This window comes from Gorilla gorilla, chromosome 1 (genome assembly GCF_029281585.2).
Source record: "Gorilla gorilla gorilla isolate KB3781 chromosome 1, NHGRI_mGorGor1-v2.1_pri, whole genome shotgun sequence".
Lineage (NCBI taxonomy): Eukaryota > Metazoa > Chordata > Mammalia > Primates > Hominidae > Gorilla > Gorilla gorilla.
In genome coordinates this window covers 7,828,941-7,841,498 of record NC_073224.2, presented here as the reverse complement: position 1 = coordinate 7,841,498, position 12,558 = coordinate 7,828,941, and the positions used below count along the sequence as shown (strand labels likewise).

The 12,558-nt window shown below is 38.2% G+C and overlaps 1 long non-coding RNA gene across 1 annotated transcript in view; it reads right to left on the bottom strand.

Annotated features, from left to right (window-relative positions):
• LOC134758613 (uncharacterized) overlaps positions 1-12,558 on the bottom strand; it is a 78,154-nt gene that overhangs the window by 25,609 nt on the left and 39,987 nt on the right. The gene's annotated exons all lie outside the window — the stretch shown is intronic.

The following is a 12,558-nucleotide window of genomic DNA, read 5'->3' as shown; positions in this document are numbered from 1 at the left end:
GAATAAATACTTTACTGGATTAAGATAGGCATGAACATATTCAAGAAATGTTTATGTCAGCCAACTTTTTTTTTTGGTTGCTAATAATGCATTAATCTCTGAGCCTTCTTGTAGATGGACACATAGCTTATTCCTTTCCAAGAATGTAGCTGAGATGCATGTGTGTTGAGCAAGCTGTAATGAGGCAAATTTTTAAATTGCACCCTATATGCCATCCTCTTAACATGTGGAAGAGATGTGTAGACATGCAAATACAACACAAAGACAAAGGGCACACTTTAAAGGTGATGTGGAAAGTAGATGAAAGCCCAGTTCTCTGGTTGTGTAGTTGCATCAAGAAATAGTTTGAATTGCCTAACACTGGAGTCTCAGTCTATAGAAAAAACACAGCTGTAAAATTTTCTATGGCTCACATGGATACATAAATAATAACACATTGTTATTATAACTGCATTTCTGTATATGAAACATTTTCATAATTTTGAGATATATCTTCCAGATAAAACCTTAACCAAATTGTTTAAATTGTTTGCACCAAAATACTGAACTTCATTTCCCATGGCTTCACTCTAAATGGCCCATACCATTCTTTTTCTGGAAATAAGGAATTTTTGCATTTTGAGTCTAGAAAACGTTGTGTGAACTCATGGTATTATACTTCCTATTTCACTGCATTATAGCAGGCACTGGGTTGTACACTCTGTAGTAGGAAACTATGTCCTCTGTTCAAACTTACACCAAAATAAATAAATGAATTCAGTGAGATGAGGAAGGATATTGTAGAAGGGTCTTTTAAGTCCAAATGTGGTGATCATTTTAAATATAGTATTAAACGTTAGAGAATGAGTTGTTGTTTATAACTGTTCAGAAGCAGAGGCATAATTAGTAAGATAATGCACTGCATGGCTTCTGTCCTTTGAGTGTCTATCCTTTCAGTGTCCCTCAGTTGTTTATTTACCAGTTTGTTACATTTTTGATGTGCAAGTACTGAATATCACATGCAGTGCTAGTTGCTAAGTATAGGGAGAAAACTAGAAATAAACGGTATATACCCACCCTGAACTCATTGCTGTTAGAAAAGATGAACCTAAAAAACAAAAATACAAAAATTAGCTGGGCATGGTGACACGTGCCTGTAATGCCAGCTATTCGGGAGGCTGAGGCAGGAGAATCGCTTGAACTCGGGAGGCGGAGTTTGCAGTGAGCTGAAATCGCGCCACTGCACTCCAGCCTGGCAACAGAGTAACACTCTGTCTCAAAAACAAAACAAACAAACAAACCCCTCAAAACAAAACAAAACAAAACAAAACAAACTACAAGGTAACCATGAAAATGAAACTGGAATAAGGTCTATGAAAAAAATAGTGTGTTATGCAATTGATTATCAAGGAGCTAACTGAAGGCTTCCTGGGAAAGTGGCATTTAATTTGCCACCTCAGTAAAGCTAAGAAGCAACCCTGGAGGACTAAAAGGGAAAGGATGGGTAAGGAAAGGAAAGAGTTTCCTGTAGAAGACTTTGCCTAAGGCAATGCTGTCAAGATATCAGCTGAAGCTTTATCTTGACCTTCCAAATCTGGTTAATATGGTTCTGTACCCAACCAATTATAGTGCCTGCTGTTTTCCAAACTCTCCCAAACTTCCCCAAATTTTCTGAGGGCTTTTATTTTTAGAGTAACTATGATCTTTTGCTCTTTATAAAACTCTCATGAGTTTAGAACACTTTAAATAAGATTATGTTTTAAGCAGGGATAACGCAGATGTGACAGAGCATGCACTGAAGAAAGCATTTGAATCTTCCTTTTCATTCTTTTTTCTTTATGCTGGCCCTTCAATCCCTTTCCAGGAACACCACATTCTTCTCCAATATTAGAAGCAACAATCTCTCTTCCTGCAATATTTTGACAGCAACAAATACCCTGACTTTGAAAAATCCAATTTGTAAGCTGACAAACTTCAAAAATATGCTTACAAACATAGGCAGATTTCTCTTGAGTACTACCAAATGGTACTATGGTACTATGGTACTTTGTCAAGTGACAAAGTTCCTCCTTATGTTACCAAAATAAAAATAATGCTCTATCATTGTTTGCTGTGGATTTTTAGTAAATTATGCCTAACGCTTTTAAACTATATTGGATAAAATATTGGTAGAGTAAGTAGAATCTGTAGCTATAAAAATTTTATATTGGACCTTCACTTTCTAATCAATGATACTTTTTCAAAAGAAGACTTGCATAAAGTGGGATTTCTATTTATGTTTATTTTGTCACCTTTCATGGAGACATATACTTCATACATTAATAAGTTTGCTTATCAAATGTAAATTAAGCTTGCTCTGGGAACTGGGATCGGAATATTGGAATCGTAGATTATAGTGCAACAAGGATGCAATTAAACAGGCACTAACAATAAAATGAGTTAAGACTTGGGTTAGGAAAGGAACAGTGATGGTGAAGTACATACAATATAAGAATATCCCCCATTTTTGGAGATGAAAAATTTTTTTTCTTTTTAAAAAGTTTTACTTTAAGTTCTGGGATAGGTGTACAGAACATGCAGGTTTGTTACATAGGTATACATGTGCCATGGAGGTTTGCTGCACCCATCAACCTGTCAGCTACGTTTTAAGCTCCACATGCATTAGGTATTTGTCCTAATGCTCTCCTTCCCCTTTCCCCCAATCCCCTGACAGGCCCTGGTGTATGATGTTCCCCTCCTAGAGTCCATGTGTTCTCATTGTTCAACTCCCACTTAAGAGTGAGGACATGTGGTGTTCGGTTTTCTGTTCCTGTGTTAGTTTGCTGAGGATGATGGTTTCCAGCTTCATCCATGTCAAAGGACATGAACTCATCCTTTTTTATTGCTGCATAGTATTCCATGGTGTATATGTGCCACATTTTCTTTATCCAGTGTTTCACTGATGGGCATTTGGGTTGGTTCCAAGTCTTTGCTATTGTAAATAGTGCTGCAATAGACATATGTGTGCATGTGTCCTTATAGTAGAATGATTTATAATCATTTGGGTATATACCCAGTAATGGGATTGCTGGGTCAAGTGGTATTTCTGGTTCTAGATCCTTGAGGAATTGCCACACTGTCTTCCCCAATGGTTGAACTAATTTACACTCCCACCAACAGTGCAAAAGCATTCCTATTTCTAGACATCCTCTCCAGCATCTGCTGTTTCCTTTTTTTTTTTATTTTTTATTTTTGAGACAGAGTCTTGCTGTGTCGCCCAGCATGTAGTGCAGTGGTGCGATCTTGGCTCACTGCAATCTCCACCTCCCGGGTTCACGCCATTCTCCTGCCTCAGCCTCCCGAGTAGCTGGGACTACAGGCACCTGCCACCATGCCTGGCTAATGTTTTGTATTTTTAGTAGAGATGGGATTTCACCATGTTAGCCAGGATGGTCTTGATCTCCCGACCTCGTGATCCACCTGACTTGGCCTCCCAAAGTGCTGGAATTACAGGCATGAGCTACCACGCCTGGCCTGTTTCCTGACTTTTTAATGATTGTCATTCTAACTGGCATGAGATGGTGTCTCATTGTGGTTTTGATTTGCATTTCTCTAACGACCAGTGATGATGAACTTTTTTTCCTATGTTTGTTGGCTGCATAAATGTCTTCTTTTGATGGGGTTGTTTGTTTTTTTCTTGTAAATTTAAGTTCTTTGTAGATTCTGGGTATTAGACCTTTGTCAGATGGATAGATTGCAAAAATTTTCTCTCATTCTGTAGGTTGCCTGTTCACTCTGATGAGAGTTTCCTTTGCTGTATGGAAGCTCTTTAGTTTAGTTAGATTCCATTTGTCAATTTTGGCTTTTCTTGCAATTGCTTTTGGTGTTTTAGTTATGAAGTCTTTGCCCATGCCTATGTCCTGAATGGTATTGCCTAGGTTTTCTTCTAGGGTTTTTATGGTTTTAGGTTTTAGGTTTAACTCTTTAATCCATCTTGAGTTAATCTTTGTATAAGATGTAAGGAAGGGGTCCAGTTTCTGTTTTCTGCATATGGTTAAGCCAATTTTCCCAGCACCATTTATTAAATAGGGAATCCTTTCCCCGTTGTTTGTTTTTGTCAGGTTTGTCGAAGATCAGATGGTTGTAGATGTGTGGTGTTAATTCTGAAGCCTCTGTTCTTTTTCACTGGTCTATATATCTGTTTTGGTACCAGTACCATGCTGTTTTGGTAACTGTAGCCTTGTAGTATAGTTTGAAGTCAAGTAGCATGATGTCTCCAGCTTTGTTCTTTTGGCTTAGGATCGTGTTGGCTATATGAACTCTTGTTTGGTTCCATATGAAATTTGGCATAGTTTTTTTCTAATTCTGTAAAGAAGTCAATGGTAGCCTGATGGGAATAGCATTGAATTTATAAATTACTTTGGGCAGTATGGCCGTTTTCACAATATTGATTGTTTCTATACATGAGCATGAAATATTTTTCCATTTCTTTATGTCCTCTCTGATTTCCTTGAGCAGTGGTTTGTAGTTCTCCTTGAAGAAGTCCTTCATGTCTCTTGGAAATTGTATTCCTAGGTATTTCATTCTCTTTGTATCAATTTTGAATGGGAGTTCACTCATGATGCGGCTCTCTGCCTGTCTATTGTTGGTGTATAAGAATGCTTGTGATTTTTACACATTGATTTTGTATCCTGAGACTTTGCTGAAGTTGCTTATCAGCTTAAGGAGTTTTTGGGCTGAGATGATGGGGTTTTCTAAATATACAATCATGTCATCTGCAAACATAGACAGTTTAACTTCCTCTCTTCGTATTTGAATATCCCTTATTTTCTTATCTTGCCTGATAACCCTGACCAGAACCTCCAATACCATGCTGAATAGGAGTGGTGAGGGGGCATCCTTGTCTTGTGCCGGTTTTCAAGGTGAATGCTTCCAGCTTTTGCCCATTCAGTATGATATTGGCTATGGGTTTGTCATAAATAGCTCTTATTAGTTTGAGATATGTTCCATCAATGCCGAGTTTATTGAGAGTTTTTAGCATGAAGCGGTGTTGAATTTTATCAAAGGCCTTTTCTGCATCTACTGAGATAATCAAGTGGTTTTTGTCATTGGTTCTGTTTATGTGATAAATTATGTTTATTGATTTGCATATGTTGAACCAGTCTTGGATCCCAGGGATGAAGCCAACTTGGTTGTGGTGGATAAGCTTTCTGATGTGCTGCTGTATTTGGTTTGCCAGCATTTTATTGGAGATTTTTGCATCAATGTTCATCAGGGATATTGGCCTGAAATTTTCTTTTTATGTTGTGTCTCTGTCAGATTTTAGTACCAGGATGATGCTGGCCTCATAAAATGAATTAGGGAGGAGTCTCTCTTTTTCTATGGTTTGGAATAGTTTCAGCAGGAATGGTACTGGCTCCTCTTTGTACCTCTGGTAGAATTCAGCTGTGAATCTGTCTGGTCCTGGGCTTTTTATGGTTGGTAGGCTATTAATTACTGTCTCAATTTCAGAACTCATTATTGGTCTATTCAGGAATTCGACTTCTCCCTGGTTTAGTCTTGGAAGGGTGTATGTGTCCAGGAATTTTTCCATTTTTTAAAAATTTTCTAGTTTATTTGCATAGAGGTGTTTATACTATTCTCTGGTGGTAGTTTGTATTTCTGTGGGATCAGTGGTGATATCCCCTTTATCATTTTTTATTATGTCGTATTACCTAACTTCAAACTATACTATAAGGCTACAGTAACCAAAATGGCATGGTACTGCTATATAAACGGACACATAGGCCAGTGGGACAGAATAGAGAACCTAGAAATAAATTCACGAACCTGCAACTATCTGATCTTCAACAAAATCAATAAAAATAAGCAGTGGGAAAAGGACTCCCTAGTCAATAAATGGTGCTGGTATAACTGGTTAACCACATGCAGAAGAAGGAAACTGTACCCCTACCTTTCACCACATACAAAAATTAAATCAAGATTAAAGACTTAAATGTAAGTTCAAACTATAGAAATCCTAGAAAAAACCCTAAAGAACACCATTCTGTACATCAGTCTTGGCAAAGAATTTATCGCTAAGTTCCCAAAAGCAATTGCAACAAAACAAAACATTTACAAGCTGAACCTAACTATACTAAAGAGCTTCTGCACAGAAAAAAAAAAAATTACCAACAGTGTGAACAGACAATCTACAGAATGAGAGAAAATATTCACAAACTGTGCATTTGACAAAGGTCTTATATCCAGAATCTACAAGGAACTTAAATCAACAAGCAAACCACCCCCCAAAAAAATCCAATTAAAAATGGGCAAAGGACATGAACAGACATGTCTCAAAAGAAGACATATGAGCAGCCAATAAACACATGAAAATATGGTCAACATTACTAATTATCAGAGAAATGTAAATCAAAACAACAGTGAGGTACCATCTTATACCAGTCAGAATACTGGTTATTAAAAAGTCAAAAAACAGCAGATGCTGGTGAGGCTGTGGAGAAAAAGGAACGCTTATACACTGTTAGTGGGAATGCAAACTAGTTCAGCCACTTCGAAAGCAGTTTGGAGATTTCTCAAAGAACTTAAAATAGAGCCACTATTTGACCCAGCAATTCCACTCCTGGGTATATACCCAAAGGAAGATAATTCATTCTATCCAAAAGACACATGCACCTGTATGTTGCAATGCTACTTATACTAGCAAAGACATGGAATCAACCTAGGTGCTCAAGCAGAGGATTGGATAAAGAAAATGTGGTAGACATGTGATATACAATGAAATACTAGGTAGTTATAAAAAATAATAAAAATGTGTACTTTACAGCAACATAGTTGGAGCTAGAGGCCATTATCCTAAGTGAGCTAATGCAAGAACAGAAAACCAAAGATTATATGTTCTTACTTATAAGTGGGAGCTAAACACTGAATACACATGAGGTGGGAATTGAACAATGAGAACACATGGACACAGGAAGGGGAACATCACACTCTGGGGACTCTTGTGGGGTGGGGGGAGGGGGGAGGGATAGCACTGGGAGATATACCTAATGCTAGATGACGAGTTAGTGGGTGCAGTGCACCAGCATGGCACATGTATACATATGTAACTAACCTGCACATTGTGCACATGTACCCTAAAACTTAAAGTATAATAATAAATAAATAAATAAATAAAGTTAGGAACAATGGATACTGGGGACCAACAGATGGTGGAGGGAGGGAGTGGGCTATTGGCTGAAGAACCACCTGTTGTATATTATGCTCACTTCCTGGGATGGAATCACTGGGACCCCAAGCCTTAGTGTCATGCATTTTACACGTCATGCCTTTTACCCATGTAACAAACCTGTACTTGTTCCCTTTAATGTATAATAAAAGTTGAAATTATTAGTTATTAAAATGGTGAGATTTTGTTGTGTATATTTTATCACTTTATATTTTATTATTTTACATATATGCTTATATACATATAATTTAATAAATATTTTACCACTACATATACTTTTTTTTTTGTTTGAGATGGAGTCTCCCTCTGTCACCCAGGCTGGAGTGCAATGGCACAATCTTGGCTCACTGCAAGCTCCGCCTCCCGGGTTCACGCCATTCTCCTGCCTCAGCCTCCAGAGTAGCTGGAACTACAGGCGCCTGCCACCATGCCTCGCTAATTTTTTTGTATTTTTTAGTAAAGACAGGTTTCCATGTTAGCCGGGATGCTCTCAATCTCCTGACCTCATGATCCATCCACTTTGGCCTCCCAGAGTGTTGGGATTACAGGCGTGAGCCACCGCGTCCGGCCTACATATACGTTTTAAAAATTAAAAACAGGCTATGAATTCAGAGGGGAAAGAGTTCAGGAAGGAAGTCTAAAAAATACAGTGATTATATAAGAGGTTGAAAAACTAACAATTTCAATATGTCAAATAACCTCCCAAGTGACACTGTTGATGTAGTACAAAGATCACCAGACTCAGAAGAATAGTTTTGAATTTCAGTCCTAACTCTTTTATGCCTAGTAGATAAAGTTATTGACAGTTACATCAAAGATGGGCCTAAATTTCTAGCTTGCATAATTGGATAACAGTGACATTATTCACTTTTACAGCAAGCAAAATGGAGAGAGCAAGGGTTTAGATTTGAACACAGTGCATTTGAGGTGTCTCACCTAGTGGAGATGGTAGTTTCAAAATAGGATACATGAATCTAGTCCTCAGTAGAGAAATCTACACATAATTAACATAGCAATAAGCATATAGTTTCCGATAGGAGAAGATTTAATTTGTTAGAAGATCAGTCCCGCTGGACTGGGACTGATGAATCCAACCATTAAGGGCTTAAGAGAGTAAGAAGAGATTGCAAAAGAGACAGTTATTCTAGGCATTTGTTATGACAGCTTTAATATAAAGTATCTCAGTTCTAAGAGAACGATGCTCAAGGTTAGAAATCCAAAGTACGGGCAAAGAGATTCTCTTTAAAGGGGATGACGAAGATCTTCTCTATGGTAACTAGAGTGAAGGAGGAGGGACCCAGAAGACTTAAGTGGGTTTTCTTTTCTCTCTTTCATGTTGGACAAGTTTGATGGCTTCTATTTCCTATGTGAAGTACGAGGTGCCAGAATAATACTGAAGAAAGGAATACTTCACACTGGGGAAATATGTGTAGTATTGTTCCTTGATGATCCCAAGAAGTTAGTCAGTTCTTCCACTAATTGCCTACTGGGGATGCAGGTTTTTCCCAGAAGACATGGTAAAAACAAATCATGGCAATTTTGTAAATTTGCAAAATTCACTGTTTCTGCTTCCCTTTTTCTCCAAGTTTTCATTGCCACTAACATAATTTCCTCAGGATAAACTCAGGCGAGAAATATAAATCTTGAACAGATTGTTTTTTGAAGCCAGTTGTCTTGTGGGTCAACAGCAGGCTGGACACAAAATAACAAAGCTAAGAAAATGTTATATGACTTGCATCCTGAAGATGTGAAAAACACCGACACCTTTAAATATTCCTGAGTGTAAGTAAGAATTCAATCTGGTATAATCTAAATTCAATGCAATCGTATCTTAAAGAAGTTTATAAAAGTTAATAGGTAGAAACTTTATTGCTTTCATTACTGTTGGATTTGCTGTATCATTAAAGTAATAATGTTGTGTGACACAGGTAAACTATCTGGACTTCTGCTTTCATTTATCTAATATAAATACAGGGCAATTTCTTGTTAGTCTTCATAAGTACAAGTTAGCATCATGCAATTAATTAGTATAATTAGCATTTTGGGGATAAATTTTACTTATAGAAACAACTTAGTTGGTAGATTTAGCACACACGCAATTCCGCAAAAGCACAACTATAACTCAAGTGGAACATTCAATTCAAGGTAATTTCAGCCTTCTGTAAAAAAAATCGAAGTACTGCAGGGGAAGCTTCCTCAAGTAGTGCACCATTGCTAACCTTTGAAATTGTAAGCTCTTCGCCAGCTGAAACAGAGGGATAGTTGAATTACAATTTAACCAAAATGATTGAGGGTTTAAATTATTGGGTTGGATTTCATTGAGTAGAAATAAAATGTTTTCCAGAGGACCTCTGTTTCTCGACTCTATTAACACTGCTCTAATTTCTGTGTTTCCTTCTCATGAAGTAATTGTATTTTAGTAAAATTTGATGGTTAGCAAGAATATGTATGGGTAGAGGACACTTACTTAAACAGACCGAGTGCTTTACTGATCAGGTGGGCAACTTCCAATCTGGTCTTGAAACACGTGAACAGACACTAGGAAATCTATAGCCATTGGTCTCATATTTTCACCAACTGGTCAAGTAACCATGGAAGACCAGAGCATCTGGAGAATGGACTAGACCAGAAGCGCATCGGTCTTAAGTTGGATTCTCCAGATTGAGAGAGGACACGATTATGATTTTTCAGCCGTCTGTCTTAAAGCTTTATTCAGGCAGATGGTTAGAATAATGAACAAGGGCTGAGTGGCACGGCAGCTTTATTCAGGCAGATGGTTAGAATAATGAACAAGGGCTGAGTGGCACGGCAGCACAGGTATTTAAGGGGTTGGCTTGTGGTTAAAAACCTGTTTTGGGGGGAATTGCAAGGACTTGGCATGCAATGGTGCTTGGTGAAAGCTGAGGTAAATCAGCACAGATGTGAGCGTCATATCGCTGTTGAGGGTTCCATGAACAAAAGGCTCCTGCAGTTTTACGGATCCAGGGACCATGAGAAAGGGTAAGGGCTAGATGTGGAAAAGTACGGATAGGGGAAAGCTGCTTCCCCACCTCAGTGTTCGGCACAGCCAGCGCGTTGAAGACTCTGGAGGGAGTTGCAGTCAAGGGTTCGCTCTGACCTCTCTGGCTTGTCATGTTCTTTTGCACAATCACATTTATATCTTAAGCATCTTTATTCCTTGCTCATCTTTATTCATTCACTTTGTCTGGTGCTGTAGGCAGAGTCTTCTTGTAAGGCAGGAGAAGGGGAGAAACTTAAAGACAACTTTCCTATCTTTGACTCAGTATTCAGTACTTTACCACATGTAGCCCTTTCCCTTTCTCACTCTCCCTGGTTTGGGGATCCATAAAATTGCAGGGGCCTTTCGTTCATGGAACCCTCGACAGTGACATGACCTTTGCATCTGTGCTGATTTACCTTCACCAAGCACCACTGCATGAGAGGTGGGGTAGCGGGATGGGAAGGGATTAGGAGGAGTTGATGCTTCTTCCAGTGTTATACACTGGAATGCATTATCATAGTCAGTGATTAGAGGCTTCACGGTAACTTTCATATTGGTCCCTTGCTGCTTTAGGGTCCTCTGACACCTTACAGCTCAGCTCTCTCTCTAGGTCAGCTGATCCACCAATATTAACCACTTCTTTACCCAGTATCTTCTGTCCAGAAAGATTCAACAGAGTCTGACTGGGAAATAGGACACATGAAAAATGCATTCATTTCTTCATCAAGCATTTATTGACACATTAGTATGCATTTGATATCATATAAATTCCATAAAATATCAGTAGAACATGACCCCTCAGTTTAAGAAGTAGGTTATGGTTTAGTAGATATATACGGTCATAAAACATTAGGTCAGTATGGTATTGGAGTTTTTGATTGTAGAGGTAAGTTTAGGGTACGGAATGAACACAAAATAAGCCTCACCAAGGTTGGGTGGAGGGATGTATGAGAGAGGAGTGCTAATCAGAGTCAAAGAGGTCTTTGTATGTTCGTGAGAAATACTGAGTCTTAAAAGTGTGTAGATAACTGCCTGGTGAAGGGGGTTGGAGAAGATTATCATTGTCATGGGAAGCAGCATAAGAAAAGCCATAGCTCCATTATGCTTAGCAAACTGACACAGGAGCAGAAAACCAAATACCACGTGTCATCACTTATAAGTGGGAGGTAAATGATGAGAAGACATGGACACATAGAGGGGAACAACACACACTGGGGCCTCCCAGAGAGTGGAGGGTGAAAGGAGGGAAAGGAACAGGAAAAATATAGCTAATTAGTACTAGGCTTGATACCTGGATGACAAAATAATCTTACAACGAAGCCCCACGACAGAAGTTCACCTGTGTAACAAACCTGCACGTGTATGCCTGAAATTAAAAGGTAAACACACACACACACACACACACACACACACACACACAGCATAGCTAAATGTAAGGGCTCAGCTTGCTTTCTGCCATCTTCTCTAAATGTGTTTGTGATCATTCTCTTCACTAAACTTGTACTAATATGTATATTTTTCTATTTATTATTTATTTTGCCATACTTAATGCAAAGATTCTCAGTTATAGGGAGAAATATAAATTAGAAATGTCTAAAATGGTAAAAAAAAGTGTCTGAGTTTAGCACAAACTGACATTTCTACAGGCATTTTGCAAACATTCCATCTGGCTCTGGTGGGAGGAAAGAACCCACAGCTGGCTCTGAAGGGAATGTAAATATGCACATTAGACACAATCACCTTACTCAAATGTTACGCTAACATTTTACAACAAGCAGGAAGAATAACCTTGGCTGATGAGATTCTGAAACACGTTTTGATTTGGGAGTCTTGGTAAGTTATACAACAATTAGTCAGAATAGGAATTGTCCTGTAATTTCACATATCCCTACTTTCCTCATTCTGAAAGAAAAGCACAAAATCATCTTATATCCTCAGTTTACCTCCCTTTCCATTTAAAAGTCAGTATTAGGTTAATTTTGTCATTTTCATTCCATTAATTTTCTTCCCATTGACTTTCATTCAGTTAATGTTGTCATTTTGGTAATTCTCAGGCTATTCACATGACATGAACCTAGTTAATATCATGAGAACTATTGAACTATCCCTACCTGAACTCCCTCACATCAATATCTTCCCTACCCATCTTCCTATCAATGCACCAATATTTCCAAAATGGAAACAGAAAATATTACTCTCTTGTGTGCTCAGAGCCTTTAACAACATCTTACTGCCTGCACAGCAAAGCTAAGAACTTTATTTCACCCAGTGATTTCTACAGTTTGACTCCAAGTATTTTATTTTCTAAGCATACCTTCAGCACTCACCTTTTTGAATCCTTTTTTTAAAAAAAACTATACTTAAATAAAAC